This window comes from Perognathus longimembris, chromosome 20, assembly GCF_023159225.1.
Source record: "Perognathus longimembris pacificus isolate PPM17 chromosome 20, ASM2315922v1, whole genome shotgun sequence".
In the NCBI taxonomy this organism is placed as follows: Eukaryota; Metazoa; Chordata; class Mammalia; order Rodentia; family Heteromyidae; genus Perognathus; species Perognathus longimembris.
In genome coordinates, this window is record NC_063180.1 from 30,081,229 (window position 1) to 30,087,228 (window position 6,000).

The following is a 6,000-nucleotide window of genomic DNA, read 5'->3' on the forward strand; positions in this document are numbered from 1 at the left end:
AGTACGGGAGGAAAAAACTGGGAGAGATCAAGGGAAGGGGTGACACTGTTCAAAACGAAATGTAAGCTGGGAATATGCCTTGGTGGTAGATTGCTTGCCTAGCATGCATGAAGCCCTGGGTTTGATTCCTCAACACGACATAAACAGAAAAAGCCAGAAGTGGCGCTGTGGCTCAAGTGGTTGAGTGCTAGCCTTAAGCAAAAAGAAGCCAGGGACAGTGCTCAGGCCCCAAATCCCAAGTCCCAGTACTGGCATAAAAGAAAAAGAAATGTAGTCATTACCTGATTATATAACTGCAAACCCCATGTATATCACCATTACAATAACAATAAATACAAATCTATATAAAAAGAGTATGAGGTTTCATAGAATTTACTTGTGACTTCCAGACCATATGGGAGGAGCTGAAACAGGGTGACGAGAAGTTAAGATTCAAAGTTCTGAGAAAAACAAGGGAGCCCATAACTTAGAAGCTAAAGGAGCTATTGATATGAGGCTTCTCCTCATGTGGTGAAAACAGTTTCACAGATATTCTTTCTTTAGGAAGGGCCTTGGCCCAGTGAAAGAGGGTGAAGCTCAGTTCGCCGTGGTCCACTGCACAGGGTACATCAAGGCCTGGCCGCCTGCAGGTAAGAGAATGGCAGGTGTATTACTGGGAAGCTGAATGCTGCTCACATCTGACCAAAGAATGTGTGCTCCTAGAAGAGGCTGGAAATGACTTTTATTTTCTCTGTTAGCTAGAACATAGCAACCTTTGTCAATGGAAAAAGTCCTGCTACCTGAAGGTAAGATTTCCAAAAAGAGCTTGTATTTAGTGGTCTGGGTTCTGCTGTGGAGATGGAGCTTCTAAAACACAAGGCCCTCTCCGTGAGTGATGTGTATCTGTCCATGTCTGACATGTACAGCCTGCCTACAGGGAGCATAGCTAATGCTACTTCTGCTGTGGCAAATGTTGCTTCCTGATGTTCTAAGCACATACAACACTCTTCTGTGCTTACTGTTGAGAAACCTCCAGACCAAATACGTGTTGTGTTCATCTTCTTACCCTAGAAGGTAGCTCAAACTGGACACAGATTATCTATCCAGAGAAGATTGAGGAGTGGGATGGAGGGAGACGGGGATGTCTTGCCTTGACAAAAGAAACAGTCACCCTAGAGGGATGGAGATGTGAAAGAATTTGTTGCCAAAGTTTCTGAGGAGTTTGTAGAGCCTACTTTCCCAGAGGTCTTTTTAAACGGCTTAAAGATACACATCTGGCCTACATGAGGTGGCTGAAATAAAGTCATGGCCCTTTTACATTAGTAAGAAGTATCTCTCATGCCTGCCAAGGGAAGGAGAGAGATGTTTGGCTTTGCTTCAGTTTTACTGTCACCAGAACAAAAATTCACTTGTCTGTTCATGAGGTTATGGTGGGGGTGGGGACATCTAAAATCATAAGCCCTGGTAGGAAGTGCACCTGCCATTCCTGGGATGCAAGGAATCAAGGTTTTCTCTTTCCTGTAACAGCTCTGCCCTGGGCTTGTCTCAGGTCAGAGTAGCACAAAGCTTATAGCTTGTTCTTGCTGCGGATGCTCCATCAACCCCAGGAAACCTTTTCCTTCATATACAGAGAACTGGTGTTTACCTGTCTCTTTCCTGCTTGTTGTCTGGCCCAAACTATGTATTTCAAAACTGTCTCACAATGACCAGCTGCCTGGTTCCCCGTGCTGATATATTCTTCTCCCTATTTATTTGTTTGTTTATTTATGTCACTGGGGGGCTTGAACTCAGGGCCTGGGCACTGTCCCTGAGCTTTTTTGTTAGTGTTATACCTCTTTGAACCACAGTGTCATTTCTGGTTTTCTGGTGGTTAACTGGGGATAAAGCATCTCTCCTACATTCCTTGTGGGCTGGTTTTGCACTGTAATTGTCTGATTCCAGCCTCCTAAATTGCTAGGATTATAGGCATGAGCCACCAGCACCTGGCAGTTCTTCCTGTTTTAGAATCTGGCAAGTTTCATTGTAATTTAGGAAGAGCTGGAAAGCACCAGTTGTATTTCAAAGATTTGCTGTGCAAAATGGGGAAATATCTCTGAAATGCAAAATATTTGCAGATCAGTCTCTTAAAATGCATCTTCCAGGATCAAAGAAACTTTGCTACCTAATTCTTCTCCTAGCTCTTGGTACACAGATGCATATTACATTCTCTGAGAATGGTTCAGTAATGGAAACTCTTTGTTTAAGCAATGTGTACTTACTTTTTGACCCAGCAGTTCCACTCTGGGAAACTACCTAAAGAAATACACATGCACAAGGTTTTACATTGTGCATTATTTCTGATTGTAAAAGAGTGTCTATGGCGCATTGACACAGTCAGGTACTGTGCAGTTCTGGAAAAGAATTGAGGAAGATTTAGGTCAAAAATAAATATGAATGGACTCCAGACGTACTCTTAGTTGTAAAAGCAAATCCCCAAAGAGTAGATTTTTGTATACTACTCTTTGTAGAAAAACAAATGTGCTATAAGCAAATGTACATATATCTGCTCATTGTACAAAAGAAACACAGCAAGGATAAGGCCAAAACAAGATAGATTGGCTACCTGCACTCAGGTTGGAGAGAAGAGGGAATATGTAGTAGGGAGGGAGAAAAAGGGACATTTTTTTTCTGGCTCTCAGAACCATAGTGATGCACGGTAACCTATTGATAAACTTATGAGACCAGCATAGAAATATTGATGCTTGGTTGGAAGCAGTGTGAAAGGAAGGCTTCTACTTATCAACACCTACCCAGGGTCTGTGAAAATGGAGCACTTGTTTCTCAGCAGTAATTCCAGCTACAGATGTCCAAGAATCTTGCACGATAAGAGGCTCCAGAGCCCAGTCCCTTTCCCTTCTGGACTTAAAGGAAGAAAGACTCTTCAGACTAGTCAACAAGGAATGCTTTAACCAATTCCTTCCTGGTTACTGAGTACTGGTTTTCAGTGCTGAGTAAGTGTAACTTATCCATTTCTCCTCCGGAACCCTTAAAATCCTTTACTTTCCTCCACAAGACAAACACAAGCTGTCTTCTCCTACAGATATGTAGGCCCCCTTTACTTTCAGTAGTTCTTTGGCTTTTTCCGCCTGTCTTTTCTTTTTGCCTCTGATGGTGTTTGTTTTATTTTCTGTCAACAGGAAATTAAAATGTTTATATGACTTGGGAGAACCACTTAGGCTTCTTACTGAAGTTTCCTTCCTAACTAAATGTCTTGACAAAATTGTGGAAACATACAGATGAACCACTTTAATTATATCTTCCTTCATTGTTTCTGTATCATTCACAGAGGCAATGATGGTGACCTTGAAACTGTCAAAAGACATCAAGCAGAGAGAAGAACAGGAAGTGGGAGAGGGGCTGTGAAGGTTATTGGCTAGCTTCCCTGCTCAGAACAGCAGCAGTGAATCTGGATTTTGGGTTGCACAAACTGAAATCATGAGCACTTACCCTTCCTTTCCCCTTGCTTTGGGCAAGCTGACGATGCTGGCGTATCTCATTGTAGGAATGACCATCCCTGATGAAGATGCTGATGTGGGACAAGGCAGTAAATACTGCCTTGTAGCAATTGGGAGACTCCAGGTAAGGAAACCCTTCGGGGTTCTTCCATCTCAAATGAGGCCTTCTCATGGGCAAGGACTGTGGATTTGATGCCTGTGGACTCAATATTCACTGGAATTTGTGTGTCCCTCTGAGATAGGATGTGGCCAATTGATGAGCTGTTAGCAGTGGAGGTCTTGCTGTGTTGATATTTTTTTTTATTAGTCCATCACTCATCTCAGGCTGGTTTCTGCAGTCTAGTTTGTGTACATCACACATCCCTGCTTAATCACTCTCGGTGATTCCCCAGGGATCGTGGGATAAAGACCATGTTCATTGTTCAATCTCATCTTCCTTTCTCACCACATCCTAGTCCTTGTGGCTTAACCCACACTTCCCCCCCCCGCCCCCGCCCCCCCCCCCATCCACAGAATGTTGGTTCTCCTGTCATTTATTTGTCCTTCTTTTAAACTTCCTTTTCCTCCTGTGTACTTTTATCTGCTCATCCTTCAAGACTCAACAAAAATAACTCCTGATGTTTTTAACAAACACCATCGACCCCTCCCCCATGCTCTGCTAGCATTAAGTTTCCACTTTGGGGGGGGCCTCCCACTACCTGTTTGCACTAAATTCCCACTTTGGGGAGGGGGGGCTCCCACTACCTGTTTACTGTAGTTGACTGGGTGCTTGCTCATTCCTTACAAGGTTCTCCAGAGTAGGGAGTAGGCCTCTTGTGTCCTGTGGAAACCCAGTACATTCAATATCTGACTCATGCAGTCAGTAGAATCATTCAGTGTTTTCCATGTGACCCTTCCCCAGACTGATGAGAGGAATATAACGAACAGTTCAGAGGGCACTAGTCTTCCATCCCCTGCCTTCCCAAGCTTGACCATTTTGTTCAGACAAATAAACAAGCAATTCCATTCATGTGAGACAGGTCCTAGGTACTCCTCACTGATGGGTAAAAATAAGAATATTTGGACCGTGGAGCAGGTACTCAAAAGTGGTGGGGTAGCGTGAAGGGGAAAGGGGCAGATGAATGAAAAGGAGAAGAGGGAGAGAATGCAGTCAAGAATCTTATGTATATCCTACAAAATTAATAAGAATAAGGAGAGGGATGGGTGAGTGTGTTGAAAGGGTGACATTGATCAAGATACATTTTATCTGTAAACTGCTTTGTTAAGTGGCAATTCCTTTGTACAACTACTTAAAGATGACAACAAAAAGGAAAAACAATGGGTAAATTTTGCCTGGAAACGTATACTTTCCAAATATTTTAACCAGGGGCTGGGGATATGGCCTAGTGGCAAGAGAGCTTGCCTCGTATACATGAGGCCCTGGGTTCGATTCCCCAGCACCACATATACAGAAAACGGCCAGAAGTGGCGCTGTGGCTCAGGTGGCAGAGTGGTAGCCTTGAGCAAAAGGAAGCCAGGGACAGAGCTCAGGCCCTGAGTCCAAGGCCCAGAACTGGCCAAAAAAAAAAAAAAAAAAAAAACCAAATATTTTAACCAGTTACGTAAATTCCTTTGCTGTTTTTTTTTTTTGGCCAGTCCTGGGCCTTGGACTCAGGGCCTGAGCACTGTCCCTGGCTTCTTCCTGCTCAAGGCTACCACTCCGCCACTTGAGCCACAGCGCCGCTTCTGGCCGTTTTCTGTATATGTGGTGCTGGGGAATCGAACCTAGGGCCTCATGTATCCGAGGCAGGCACTCTTGCCACTAGGCTATATCCCCAGCCCCTCCTTTGCTGTTTTTTGTGAAAGGCGAGGCAAGAGAAGGGGAGGGTATAAAATGTTTTAAGGTTTAACATGCAGCATCTCTTTTAACCTTCCCAACCACTCTAGGACGTGATAGGTTCCATTATTCCCATTAGCTAGACAGTAAATTTTTCAGTGGCCCACCGTGGCAGGCAAGGGCATCCACAGGAGCTTCCGGAACACTTGAAAGCTGGCTGAACACTCTCTGTGCCAGTGGCCCAGAAGTTCAAGCCACATGCCTTATTCCCACTCTCTGTCTCTGGCCTCCCTCCTTCTCCATCTCTGCCATTAATGTCTCAGCTGTGGACTCCCCTGTTCCAGGTGACCAGCTCTCCAGTGTGTATGGATATGAATGGGGTGTCGGTGCCCACAGAGTTCTTGTCCCGGCATAACTCTTTTTTTTTTTTTTTGGCCAGTCCTGAGGCTTGGACTCAGGGCCTGAGCACTGTCCCTGGTTTCTTCTTGCTCAAGGCTAGCACTCTGCCACTTGAGCCACAGCGCCGCTTCTGGCCATTTTCTGTATATGTGGTGCTGGGGAGTCAAACCCAGAGCCTCATGTACACGAGGCAAGCACTCTTGCCACTAGGCCATATCCCCAGCTCCCCAGCATAACTCTTGACGGGATCATCACGTTTGTGGACCCAAGATGCATTAGCGTGATTGGCTACCAACCCCAGGTCAGTAGGTA

At 44.8% G+C, this 6,000-nt stretch overlaps 1 long non-coding RNA gene across 1 annotated transcript; it reads left to right on the forward strand.

The window, feature by feature from the left end:
- Window positions 1-535: 535 nt before the first annotated feature.
- LOC125338834 lies at window positions 536-5,736 on the forward strand. Its single transcript, XR_007208369.1, has 3 exons — window positions 536-629; window positions 3,521-3,597; window positions 5,634-5,736. It is a non-coding gene; the product is annotated as an uncharacterized LOC125338834 (long non-coding RNA).
- Window positions 5,737-6,000: the final 264 nt, after the last annotated feature.